Source organism: Taudactylus pleione, unplaced genomic scaffold, assembly GCF_031769625.1.
Source record: "Taudactylus pleione unplaced genomic scaffold, aTauple2 ptg000121l, whole genome shotgun sequence".
Lineage (NCBI taxonomy): Eukaryota > Metazoa > Chordata > Amphibia > Anura > Myobatrachidae > Taudactylus > Taudactylus pleione.
In genome coordinates, this window is record NW_028284523.1 from 5,158,803 (window position 1) to 5,172,746 (window position 13,944).

Sequence of the window (13,944 nt, forward strand, 5' to 3'; positions counted from 1 at the left end):
GGGAACAGATTACAGTGCTAAAGAACTTTGGAAGAAAGTATTGTTCTACCATCTTATTTGTCTTAAGCGTCACTGTGTGACACAATTTGTGTGTTTTAGTATCAGTCAGTGTGATTAGGATAATGTGCAAACATGGCTACCTCACACAGAGGACCCAGTCAAAACATGGCTCCATCGCACAGAGTTTCCACTGCAAATACAACCCAATCACATTGAGGATCCTGTGCAAATGTAACTCCATAACACACAAGATCCAGCACAAATACAACCCAATCACACACAGGATTGAGTCATATTATAAAACCTACTCACATTAGTCGGATACAGCGGTGATTAAGGACACAGTGGAGCGATATTTTTTTTTCTATCTGCACATGCATCTATGTCGCACCGCACACGTTTCCTAACGGTGTTCATACACTGAGGTAATGCAGATTCGGACACAAGGTAGAAGAACTGTACAGTCAGTGTATGGGGAATTCCTGGGCAGGGGTTTGCTAAAAAGAGGCATGCAGAGGCCGCGTCATGTCACTGAAAGTGGCTGCGTACATATAAGCTCAACCGCTCACATTGGAGACCATACTCAGAGGGCTGGTGCAAATTTTCAATGGTACGACCATTGGCGCGATCAAAGCAGCACCAGTCTTTGAACGCACGGATGTACACCTGGGGAGAAGTACGCGAAGTCGTACTCAAAATCGGGCTCTATGAGACCAGTCAAAATATAAAACCTTCAACCAGAGGATCCAGTGCAAATCTGTAACCATCGAAAAGGGGTTAAAGTACAAATATCCATGAGAGGATCTGTCCAAACATGACCTCCTCAAAAGAGGACCCAGTCCAAATATCACACAGAGGAACAATTCCAAACTCCATCACTGGAAGCCTGACAGACCTGATGAGGAATGGCTCAGATTCATTGCAAGTTATGAGTGATGCACAGTATTACTGTATTTAAATACACTGAAGTAACAAAAGTCATGGAAAAGCAGTATGCAAAGGCAATGGCAGGTGTGGTCACCATACTGTGACATCTTGGAAATACCCAGACCTGCATCAGTTGTAATCTGACATCTGATCAGTTTGAACCCCGGCTAGGCTGCTAATGTCAAATCCCCATGAATTATCAGAGTTCGAACGGGGAATGATAGTGGGTGCCCAATAGATGGAACATTCCATTTCCAAACTTTGTGCGCATTTAACATTCTTCGAACTATGGTGTCTTGTGTATACTGGGAATACCTCTTGGAGGGTTTTATCACCCACTGTTGACAGTGCAGTGGCTGACCACGGGTGCTTAATGATCGTGACCAGCAGCATATGACCAGAATTATCCGTGGTAACAGACAAGCTACACTGGCTCAAATTACATCCAAATTCAATGTAGGAGGTACCAGATGCATATCCAGCAGGTCAGTGTAGCATTCTTTAGCTTTCATGGGATATGGGTGAAAAGTCCCACCAGTGTGCCCCTGTTAACACTACTACAAAGGGCCTCACCTGGGCTCCTGACATCACTAATTGGTCGCTGCAGGACTGGCAACATGTGGAGTGCTCCGGTGAGTCACGGTTCCAGTTGTTTCAGGCTTATGGTAAGGTTCAAGTGTGAGACAAACTCCATGAAGCCATGGATCCCAGTTGTCAACAAGGCACCGTGCAGACTGGTGGTGGTTCTATAATGGTGTAGGGTGTGTTCACGTGGCTTCGGTTAAGGTCTGCTGGCCTGTCTGAACACCACTGACCGGTGATCGCTAAATTGCATGGGGGTACAGGCAGCAAAAAAAATTGGCCTAGTGAGTCTACAAATATAAATCCAGACAAACATCAACAAAGTCTGAACACTCCATATTTAACAAAGTTCCTCCAATTTAGAATGTCAAATGACAACTTCATCAAGATTCCCTAATGCAGTGGTTCTCAAACTCAGTTCTCAGGGCCCCACACAGTTCACGTTTTGCAGGTCAACTAGCAGTGCACAGGTGTATTTATTACTCACTGAAACATTTTAAAGATCGACAGGTGGAGCTAGTTATTATTACACTTGTGGTTCTGTGAGTAGACCTGCAAAACATGCACTGTTTGTGGTCCTGTGGACAGACTTTGAGAACCTGCATCCTAATGTATATCTATAACAATGGGGAAGAGCCTAGACTGGAATCCCACAACCCAAAGATGTGCCTTAATGCGTAGGGCTGCCCATCATTTTTCAGGACTCCACATACTGGTCATTATCCAGTGGCTTGGGATAGACATAATAATATCCTTAAGAGAGCCGTAAGGAGCAAATAGGGTTGAAGTGGCCAAAAGGATAAATATAAAGGGGCAGACTAGATGGGCCAAGTGGTTCTTATCTGGCATCAACTTCTAAGTTTCTAGGGTTGCTGTGTCCCTACTGTGCATCAGTCACCCAGACTGCTGAGTGGTTCAGTTATATGGAGACAGCAATACTACATCTCTGTACCTTCCCAACACTGGTCTGCTGTCTTCAGGTAGCAGGGTCATTCAGAGCCTGTGAGAGATTAGTCATAGGCTCTGAATGACCCCAAAGCAGTGGAGACCCCTGATGTGGAAGCGCCAGGCTTATTGGCCTCTCAGACAAACACTATAAATCCTGAAGTTGTTGGCTTGTGATGAAATAATCAAAATGTATATAGAAAGAGCTCACAGTCTACAAGAACCTAAAAGGTAGCGACATACACAGTTTCCTTGGTATTTTAGGATCAAGTAAAAGTGCATTGAGGAGATGCATGGGAACTTTAAAAGCAGAAAATCTGGTTATATTGGCTAACACTGTTTCAGAACCATAAACAGAGATGTCAGAATATAGATCTAGTTGACATAAAAATAAGTTCTATGTCTCCAGCTGAATTTTTTGGAGGTCATAAATCTGGCACATGAATTCAACGATCAGGCTGAGCATAAACATGTTTTGGCATTTAATACTCTCCTCTCCTAGAACACAGAAAATACAATATTATACCATTAACATGAGTGGCTGCGGCTTTCCATGGATATTGTCTGCAGTGTAATCAAATACTTTTAGTTGCTTACAATCTAAAGTCTATTAGCTGCGTTTATGCCTTGGCTTCTCCCACAGAAGGAATGTTACCATTCACTCTTCAATCAAGATAAGAGAAGAATAGCTGTAAGATGATGAACAATTGCTTTCATGAAGATTTAAAGGGACATTTTCACGGTTTTAATCAATCAATCTTTCATCAATATATAGCGCATACACATTACACAGCGCTTTACAGAGAATATTTGGTCCTTCACGTCTGTCCCTACCACATATACACTAGGGTTAATTTTTTGTTGGGAGCCAATTAACCTTCCAGTATATTTTGCATTGAGATCCTTGCAGATATGGTAATGCAGCAGGTGGCATCACACCTCCTGTGCATTACTTATCCGAGCTGCGTTGTCCAAAGCAGCATCAGATAATCTGTGTAATATCGGCCGCAGTTGAGAGGAAGGGGCCAGGAGATCTCTGTCAGCCGAAGGGGAACCTGGCTTCTTTCCTCCCCCCAATGGCGATGACACGCCCACGTTTCAGGAAACGGAGGGCATCGTGCCCCCTTCACGCCCACAAACGGCAACAGACTGTCAATCACTGACAGTTTGCTGCTGCCAGTCTGCGAGCGGGATCGCATACCCGTTCTGCAGATACGCAAAACGGGTCATGTGCCTGCGCATGTTTTAAATATTGACCATAAAAGGTAAAATATATTAGGAGGTAATTTACAAGTGAACGTGATGCACATAGCAAAACAAATTGGATATGTACCTCTGCACCAGAACAGTTTAACAGTTCCCCAAGAAGGTGCACACTCAGCCTCATCTCACGAGAGACTTCTGTAATTTAGGAGTGCACCTATTTGTGCGGATAAGGGTAAGAAGTTCCAGAGGAGAACTCTGCACAAGGACATGTCACTTTAGTCCAACTTCCGACCACTTTGTCACATACACCGGGTTGACAAAGTGGTAAGTTACCTCGGGTCAGGATTGCTCAGCTGCTATTCAGGTATCTTTTCCTAAATACTAGCGATAATTTTTATCACTTATTTTTTCACCGATTTTTTTTAAAAAATTTAAAAAAAAAAATCAGTTATTGATGTGACTGGGCTTTTCCTAATAAATAATTCCTATACTTTTTCCTATACTTTTTAGTTGACTTCAGAAGGACTTTAACAAATCATGGCATATCCCAGCAGGTGCCTCCATCCTGTCTCTAGTCTGTTACTAACAGCTTGTTTGGCTCTCTGCTATGACAAATATGGGTCCATCGGTGACCTGTGCAACAGGCTGTTACAGTAATGTGCTGATATTACATGTATCTAGCACCACAGCATGGTTTCCTTACATAGTATAGGTGAGAAACAGATCTCCAGCATTGGCAACCTTGGCACCTAAAACTAGCCCAGAAATTACACTGCAGAATGTGTAGTGTTAAATGAGTTTACAGCTCACTCTGGTAAGAAACATATGGTTTGGTATTAGGCTAGGGCTGTACATACACTAAAAAGGATCATCAAGTCCTATGATATTTTGTTTTTACCTTTGTCACTATGGAGTAAGCTTAAAAAAAGAAGAAAGAAACGCCATTTGCCTGAGTGAGGGCAAATTACGCCATTAGAGTCCATGTTTTAAAAATATCCATGCTTAAGCCCAGATGGTTAAATCAAAATGACCTGTGCTCAAGCATATGTATCCTTAAAACCTGGACTGTAATGGTGGAGTTTGGTAACCTCTACTGTACACTATGCTGTATCATAGCTCTCCTGTTCGGGGCAGAGCATGGCACATCTATAGCACTTTTAATAAAATCCTCTTACAGGCAAGGTAAGTGTAGCATGCAATGAAGTAACCTCACACAACTTGGTGACCAGCCTGTTATAATTTACCCATATTATTTCACAGTCTTGTATGCAATAACTGCACAAGAGTTTAAGGGAACCTAATGGGCACATGTGAATATTTAATTGAGGAGATCAGTTGCAAAGGCCTAACAGCATCTGTCAAATAAAGTAATTTGAACAGAACTGTAAGCTCCTTCAGTGGTCCTTAATTGTGGTTTCATGTCATTTTTTAAAACAGAGCAGTAATGCGAGCGTGGTTCAATAATGTTCTATATTTCATTGTAATTTCCAGCCAGGCTAGTGCAAGTAGACCACTGCTTCCCCTCACGGCTATTGGACTGTGCCTCATATCAGTCATACTGTTCCAACATCAGTTGTAAAATGATGTGACTGGCAGAAACATGGTCAGACATTGAGGTGTGTAGCGTGATCAGATTTCTGCGTATTAAGGGCACATAAGCAGCTGCAATTTATTGCCAATTTATCGAAGTGTACGGCGATAACGTCATGTGACCGAAACAGATTTGGTGCACTGCCTTTGATAACGGCAGGACAGACGTTCAAAATGAGCAGCGATCCGGCCGGCCAAGCACATCCACCACAGATGACAATTTGTGTAGCAATGAAGGTCAGACGCATTCGCCTTAGTGATAATGCTGACAAACTGAATATCTCAGTGGGTACTGTGCACAACATCATTCATGAGCAACTCAGATACAGGAAAGTGTTCACGTTGGGTACCGAAGCAACTCACAGAAGTTCACAAAACCAAGAGGTTTTGTGAACTGTGTACTATCATGAGGAGGGAGTGCAGTTCCTGCAGCGTATTGTTACAGGCGATGAAATGTGAATGCAACAACGCCAATAGCAAAGAACCTGGTTTTTGGACCACATGGGCGTGCTTCTTGTCAATTTCCTCACCAAGGGATCTATTTACTAAGCAGTGTTAGGAGACAGAGTGAAAATAAGGTGCCAGCCACTCAGCTCCTAACTGTCATTTTTAAAACTGAGGGGTCTATTTACAAAGCAGTGTTAGGAGACAGAGTGAAAAGTGATAAGGTGCCATCCAATCAGCTCTCAACTGTAATTTTCAAACACAACCTGTGAGATGGCAGTTAGGAGCTGATTGGCTGGCACCTTATCACTTTTCACTCTGTCTCCTAACACTGCTTAATAAATAGACCCCCATGGGAGATACTGTGAATGCTGTCCACTATTGTGACACATTGAGCCACTTGCGGAGGGCAATTATTCGAAAACAAACTGGGATGCTGCGGCCAAGCATCTTATTGCTGCACGATAACGCAAGTCCACAGTCAGCCAACCGTAAACGTAAGTTGTTCCAGTGCTACCATTGGGAGGTACTGGGCCATCCTACCTACAGCACTGACCTGGCAGAGGGATTTTCATTTCTTTGGACCACTGAAGAAGCACCTGGGTGGAAGGCGATTCGAAACAGACGGTGACATTCAGCAATCGTCATGTCAGGCTTCAGGCGCTTGACTCGGATTTCTTTTATGGCTGGATAGATGCCTATGAAATTATACTGTCCTCCTTCTCTTCTTTTATAACAATATTCAACACAGGTTTATCATCATGATTACGGAAGTATCGTCTCGGTCTTGGAACAAATGCTTAAACAAGTATGGGGACTATGTGGAAAAATAATCTGTACCAAGCCAATACTCAGTGTTCTCCCCAGGCTGTTTTCTGCGGGCGCACCGCCCGGCAGAAACAGCCTGCCACCCGGCACTTTTCCCCGCCAACCCCCGCTGATCTCAGCTGTGGAACGCTGGCCTCTGAAGCGACCGGAGGCTAAAGAAGCCTCCGATCGCTTCAGAGGGCAGCGTTCCCAGAGATGCACTGCGCGTGTGACGCCATGACGTCACCCGCAACGTGAGGAGCCTGCCCCACGCACCTGCTGGATCTAGTTAGATACAGTCAGCGCGAGGCAGCGGGAGTGGAAGCGGCCAGCAAGTAAAGGTAAGTGCTGGGCTGGGGCCAGGACCAGTCTGGGGGCACTATTTAAGTCTGGGGGCACTGCATAAGGGACACTATTAAACCTGGGGGCACTGCATAAGGGGCCAGCCTGGGGGCACTACTTAAGGGACACTATTAAACCTGGGGGCATTGCATAAGGGACACTATTTAAGCCTGGGGGAACTGCATAAGGGGCCAGTCTGGGGGCACTACATAGGGGCACTACTTCAGCCAGGGGGTAATGCATAAGGGCAAAGTTAAACTACAGTGGGCAATACATAAAGGGGAAAAATACAGGGGGCACTGTATAATTGGCACTTTTGACTGAGAGCCAGTGGGGGAGAAGCATGAGACCTGTCGGGCTGGATTGGTAAGGGAGATACCCCTTTTCCCGATGCGCGCATAATTGCAAAGGCCCCCACCCGGCTACTTTTGGATGCCACCCAGCTGGAAAAAATTTCTGGGAAGAACACTGATACTATTGATTATATGTATGTGTACGAGTTGAATAAATTTACGCGATGAAAGGTATTGTTACCTTATTTATTGAACCACCCTCGTATATGCTATTTCATGAAATCGGCAAAGTTTATGGTAACAAAATGTACACACATAATGCTGGCAAGACATGTAGCATATGTTACCATTCTCTATACAGTATTTTACAAGCACAGCTATCAATATTTCTCATTCAAACGATAAGCAGGAGTCCTCTTTTACACAATATACTCTGTCCTTAAAAATAAAATGTATAGCACCGCTTGGTCGGCGCTTGGTTTGTTTCACATATATAAATACTGTGTCCTTACCCCATTACATCATGATGTTCATCACCTTAGAGGTTCTAGAACTTCCTCCAATTTGTATTTCACATGTTTTTCTATATGCATTGCTTTGTATGCTTACAGTTGTACACCACCTTGCTCCACATTGGTATTTGTATTTATTTTGGCCATGCACTCATGTTTTTACATTGCGTACCCAAATTCTTTCACTAATTTTTATTTTTTTTTACTCTTGAGATTTATGATTTTTTTTGCTTTCAATAACGAAAAAATTGATTAAAAATAAATCAAAAAATTAAAAAGTGTGGAGGATAACATTGTAATTGGGGGACACAACAATTTTGGTTTGGTGTCATCAGCTGTACAACCCTGCCTAGAATGATTACTTTCAAATGGACAGGCTGAGCATAACAAATGTATATGTTTTTCATGAAAGTATAATAGTTCTCTACAAGACATGAGAATCATCATATAGTATACATGATGCATATACAAATAGCTGCACACAATTCACTATTATCAGTCATCAAACAAATGTGGAATAATCCAACAGTACCTCGTCATGAACACCTTCTTATTATTCCTGTGTGATCATCAACAAGGTGCCCAGATGTTACACCTGTGTTAAAACAGGGGAAAGGAAAATATTAACACTTGGCTACTGCATCCAGAAATCCCCTTCTCCTCCCTGTAGGAAGTACAGTGTTATGGTGGGTACACATTAGACGATATGTCGCCTGATACGGCGGATCGGGGCCGACATATTGCGCACATCGGTAAATTTGTACCGACTTGCGCGCTCCCGCTGGGTCATTCATCGCATCGACAGATCTGCAGTATATGCTGCTTAATCTGTCAATTTGATGAACGACCCCACGCATTTGGATGCAGCAGGTGAATGACATATTGTCCAGTAGGATCCATAATACAGAATACATGAGGTGGGAGCCTCATACCACAGCATACATGAGGATAGGCCTTATAATACAACATGCATGATAGGAATGTCCACATGATACAACATACATGAGAGGAGCTTCAAAACATACAGGAGAGAAAACGTCTCAAAGCATAACCTAATAGAGAGGAGAGGCCTCATAACACAGCATACATAAGAGATGTGTACCGGTACGATATGTCGGCCGATGTATCGTACCGCGGGTACACATTGGAATGATTTAATGAACAGTGGAACAATCCCTCGTTCCATCCTTCATTACCTGCAACGGGGCCACATATGGTATCGTCCGGATGGACGTGCAGTACGGCTGCTCAGATGATATCGCATACGGCCGCGGGAGCGTACATATTGGCCGTACACAGGGCCTGATTCAGAGCCGGACGCTATTTGCGCTCGCTCGTTCAGAAAAAGGGGCCGGATATTTAAATAGAGCGCTCGCTCTTTGCGGTCTGTTGATGCCTCTATGTCTGAACGACCGAATTAAACATGCGCTCGCTATTTTTTAAAAAACGCCCCCTGGCCGCTCGCATCCTACGTCATCTCCGCTATTTATTAGATTAATTGAGTACATCGAAAAGCGTATGAACTGCTCGCAGTGCTTGTGGTAGGATTTTCCTACTGCAATCATGCGAACAGTACAGGCTAAGAAACAAACAAGTGACGTGGTCGATGACGCTGCTTTGTTAATTATGCACACCCTTAAAATGCCCGTTTTGACCGTTTGGCACGCCTGCATTCGGATCTCCACTCCCCGTTTTCAAGCACCTTCCCCTGTTACCACCCACAAACGCCTCATCCTGTCACTCAAATTAGCAGGCATTCGCTATTTTGCGAGCACACAATTTCCGACCGCAATGACTGGTTCGCGCATGCATATTACAACCCATACGCATGCGCAGTTGTGCGAACATCGCTCGGAGCGAACGAGCGGCCGCTTACGAGCGGCTCTGAATCAGGCCCACACTCAGCGATGCACCAGATTATGTAGTTCCAATTTGGACAAAAACTACATATCGTGTCTACACTGTCTCAGTGTGTACTCAGCTTTATTCTGTTTGCACAGTACGTGCTGCACTATGACAGTGACAAAAAATGATTGCCTATTCTAAATGTGCTTAGGAGAAAGAATAGAAAATCAGCGCACTGTGAGGGAGCTATATCAAACCTTAGCGAAAGATAAAATGGAAACATTGCCCAAAGCAACCAATCAGATTCTATCATTTTATAGACTCTTCTAGATAAATGATAGCTAGAAGCTGTTTGGTTGCTGTGGTCAACTTCTCCACTTAATTTCTCGCTAAGGTTTGATATATCATTCCCTGTGTACATACCTCCCAACTGTCCCGATTTCAGCGGGACAGTCACGTTTTAGAGGCACTGTCCCGCTGTCTCACCCGCGGGCCCGGGAGAGGAGTACAGACATCTTTGAAGGAAGTGTCCGGGATTTGTATACAATGCACACTGTTTTTCTGTGCTGTAACCTGGGCTGATGGAGCACATATTTATACTCATAACGCAACAAGCACTACATAAACATCAAACAATCTTAAAATTTAAAGAATTGTCTTATGGTGCGTACACATGGTACGATAAAAAATAACGATAACGATATCGTTCATATCGTTACGTTTTTTGTGCCTTCCAACCTTCAAACAACCAGTGATGCGCGGGCACGTATGGATGATAAAGATATCGACCATCGGCCGTGCAGGCAAGCCAACCTGGGCGATATCAACCAAGTTACATAGGGACCCACGTTCATTGATCAGAGATAGCTGGCCCGTTGTTGGTGGTGTGCTGGACAGGGTTGCATAAAAATTGGATTTTAAAAAAAACTAAATAAGTAAAAAATCGGATTTATTTGATTTAAATCAGATTTTTTTTTTAATTTAAAGTAAACTGTTTAATTTTAGATGTTTACACCTTGTTTTAGTCATACATGAACAATTTTTGAAATAAGAAGAGTAACAAAATGAACACAGTAATAGAATAGATACACACTAAACAGTTGCATCAAGTACAATTAGGCTCTCAATTTCACTCAAATCAGTTGTTTGAGTCTGAGTCAAACATGTCTTTGTCCACGTCCTCACGTTTGTCCTCAAAAGGCTCTGTAGCAGGCAGGCTTTTTCATTTCCTAATCTGTTGCGTGTTTTGGATTGTACAAAACCGTACGTTGAAAAAAATCTTTTCAATTCCTGCACTTGGTGAAACTGCGGTGAACATCTGCTTTAGAAGATTTACTACAGAAGTGTCTAACTGAAGTTGAGCTAGGACCACCAGGCTAGAGGAGATACTTGGCATAAAGTGTCAACTTCAAACACATATGGTGCAAATGGTTTCATGGATGCATGAAAGTTGATGATGACTATCATAATCGGACAATTATTGGCATGAGCAAACTCTATAGCGTCTCAATGTCAGCAGGAATAAGCTTTTTTCCCCTGTACCTAGGATAAAGTAGATTAGCCAGCAAGTGGGCATCTTTGAGTGCAATTTTAGCTCTTGCCTTTGCCATCTTTACTACATTGTTGTGGTTTCCAATCTCTTCAAGATCATCTAACAGCTTCTTCCACACTTGTACGACCTCACTGATTGTGCAGTTGTGTCTTTGTGTACGATCCAGGGCTACAATTACATCATTTGATTTAAATCGTGCAACCCAGATGATTTAAATCATGATTGAATCGTTTGATTTAAATCGTGCAACCCTGGTGCTGGATGAACGATAATCGATCATCCAGCACACTGGGAAGGTTCAGGGAGATCAGTCAGCGATATCGTTATCGCTGACTTATCGTACACTGTGTATGCACCGTTACTCTGTCTTCAAAACAGCTCCAATGCCGTTATGAAGAGAACTAATGCCTGTCTTTGCATGGCACAGCAGTATTTTCAGGTTATAAAATATATTTAAGCAATTTGATGTAGTTTTCCTTCAAGACAATGCAAGATATGGATGCCGCTGCTGCTGCTACCGTTTTAGAGTCTTCTATGGTAGTTGAGTCTGCGACTTTATGCTAATGCTAGTATTTGTTGAAATGTGGAGTGCTCTTCTGAGCTATGGGCCGGATTCACAGACGGACGCAAAGGGGATTATGCACGCAATTGAGCGATTGTTTGCCATTGCGCATGCGTATAAGATCGCACTGTGATCACGGACGCACATAGGAATCCATCACAGAGTGAGTGACAGGTTATCAGCGGTTGCTGGTCTGAGAAACGCAGACGTGTCTGTCCGCTTAAATGCCGTTACATGGGTGTGCATAAATTAGCCACTGCGAGTGCATACGCAGCTCTTTGTGTGTGAAGAACTCCCAAGACTGCAGCGGGTCTGACCAAAATGGCCACCGATGTTACCGATATTTAGGCAGGTATGCATCGTCACACGCAGTTAAGAAGACCCTAGTGGGCGTTCTTATGCTCTGGTGATCTCTGTAGACATTTGCATATTTTTGCTGCTACGTTGCGTGCAAAATTGCAGCTGCGATCGCATTAGCGTCCATGTCTGAATCAGGCCCTATTTACATACTTTCTCCATAAGTGAAGCATTTCACCTTAACAAAATGACAACCATATGGTCTCCTAAGCATGAGCAACACCATCTTGTTACTGTGTTCAGTGTTCTCCCCGGAATTTTTTTCCAGCTGGGTGGCATCCAAAAGTAGCCGGGTGGGGGCCTTCACAATTATGCGCGCGCCAGGAAAAGGGGTATCTCCCTTACCAATCCAGCCCGACAGGTCTCTGGCTGCTTCCCCACTGGCTCTCAGTCAAAAGTGCCCATTATACAGTGCCCCCTGTAGTTTTCCCCTTTATGCATTGCCCCCTGTAGTTTAACTTTGCCCTTATGCATTGCCCCCTGGCTGAAGTAGTGCCCCTATGTAGTGCCCCCAGACTGGTCCCTTATGTAGTGCCCCCAGGCTGGCCCCTTATGCAGTGACCCCAGGCTGGCCCCTTATGCAGTGCCCCCATGTTTAATAGTGTCCTTTATGCAGTGCCCCCAGACTTAAATAGTGCCCCCAGACTGGTCCTGGCCCCAGCCCCAGCCCAGCACTTACATTTATTTGCTCGCCTCTCCTGCTGCTTCGCACTGACTGGATCTAACTAGATCCAGCAGGCGCGCGGGTGACGTCATGACGTCATGCGCGTAGTGCATCACTGGGAACGCTTGCCTCTGAAGCGATCGGAGGCTTCTTTAGCCTCCGGTCACTTCAGAGGCCAGCATTCCACAGCGGGGGTCGGCGGGGAAAAGTGCCTGACGGCAAGCTGTTTCTACCAGGCGATGCGCCCACAGAAAGCAGCCTGGGGAGAACACTGGTGTTAGAGTGTCACAGTGGAACACGGACATGTTCCACTTAGCTCCAGAGACTCTGCATCGCTACCCTCATACAAGACCGGCTGGTCCTGTGTGTGTCCTGCTGTGCTCCATCCAGATCCACTGAGTGAGCACAGCTGTACAAACACCTCCACTACACTTAAATAAACCAAACCCCTGCGGGATTGGTTAGTGCGAGTGGGCTGGTGGCAGGCCGGGAGACCTTTCCCAATTTTCAGGAGCCTTCTGCCATTCCAGGAGAGTAGGCAAGTATGTTCCACTTGCAGGTAGAGGGGAGTAATTGTGTTGGGATGTGCACATAGGCATACCTCCCAACATTTCTAGAAATAAAAGAGGGACAGGGCGCGAGCGCCCAAAAAGGGGTGTGGCTTCCGGGAAAACGGGCGGAGTCGACTGAAAACGGGGCGGAGCCTCACATCTTCCCCCGTTTTCGTCACTTTGGGGGCGTGCCCAGCACTTTGAGACGCTGGGCAGCCCCCAAGCTCTCCCTACACGAGTGAACAGATGCGATGCGCATGCACACGGCATCTGTTCTCCTCCTGCACACCCGCTGCTCTGCATAGCAGAGCAGCGGTTTGTGTTCCCCCCAACGCAAAACACTGTGGCCCTAGGGCGGGACAGCGGGACAGTCCCAGAAAAGCGGGACAGTTGGGAGGTATGCATAGGTGAAGTGTGCCGATGGATTTGCAGAGATGTGCATACACGCAATTACACGTTTTCAGTATCTTCTGCTCCAACTTTAGGGCAGGTGCATGTGCACACTGATAATGATGACAGCTATGCAACCAAGGTTATGGATAATGGCAGCGTGGCCACAAAGACAACTCTACATACAGGCGAATATGCACCATTAGTTCTCTGCATGCAGGAGAAATTACGGCCAACTTGTGTACAACTTTGCATCAGCCCCAATATGTACAAATTTGTATCCATAAGAAATTTGGTTCAGATCTCTAGAGAAGATGTTTCAACTAAGCTAAAAACAATATAGGTTAGTAGTGTTATAATAACGGGACACCATTA

The 13,944-nt window shown here is 44.6% G+C and overlaps 1 protein-coding gene across 6 annotated transcripts in view; it reads right to left on the reverse strand.

Moving 5' to 3' along the window:
- Positions 1–13,944, reverse strand: part of SULF2 (sulfatase 2) — a 379,961-nt gene that overhangs the window by 168,913 nt on the left and 197,104 nt on the right. For 4 of the 6 annotated variants that reach the window (XM_088472169.1, XM_088472162.1, XM_088472163.1 and 1 more), the window contains one exon: positions 8,181–8,243. The exons of the other annotated variants lie outside the window; for them this stretch is intronic. The gene's annotated coding sequence lies outside the window, so the exon portion shown is untranslated. The remainder of the gene's footprint in view (positions 1–8,180; positions 8,244–13,944) is intronic. 6 annotated transcript variants of the gene reach the window in all.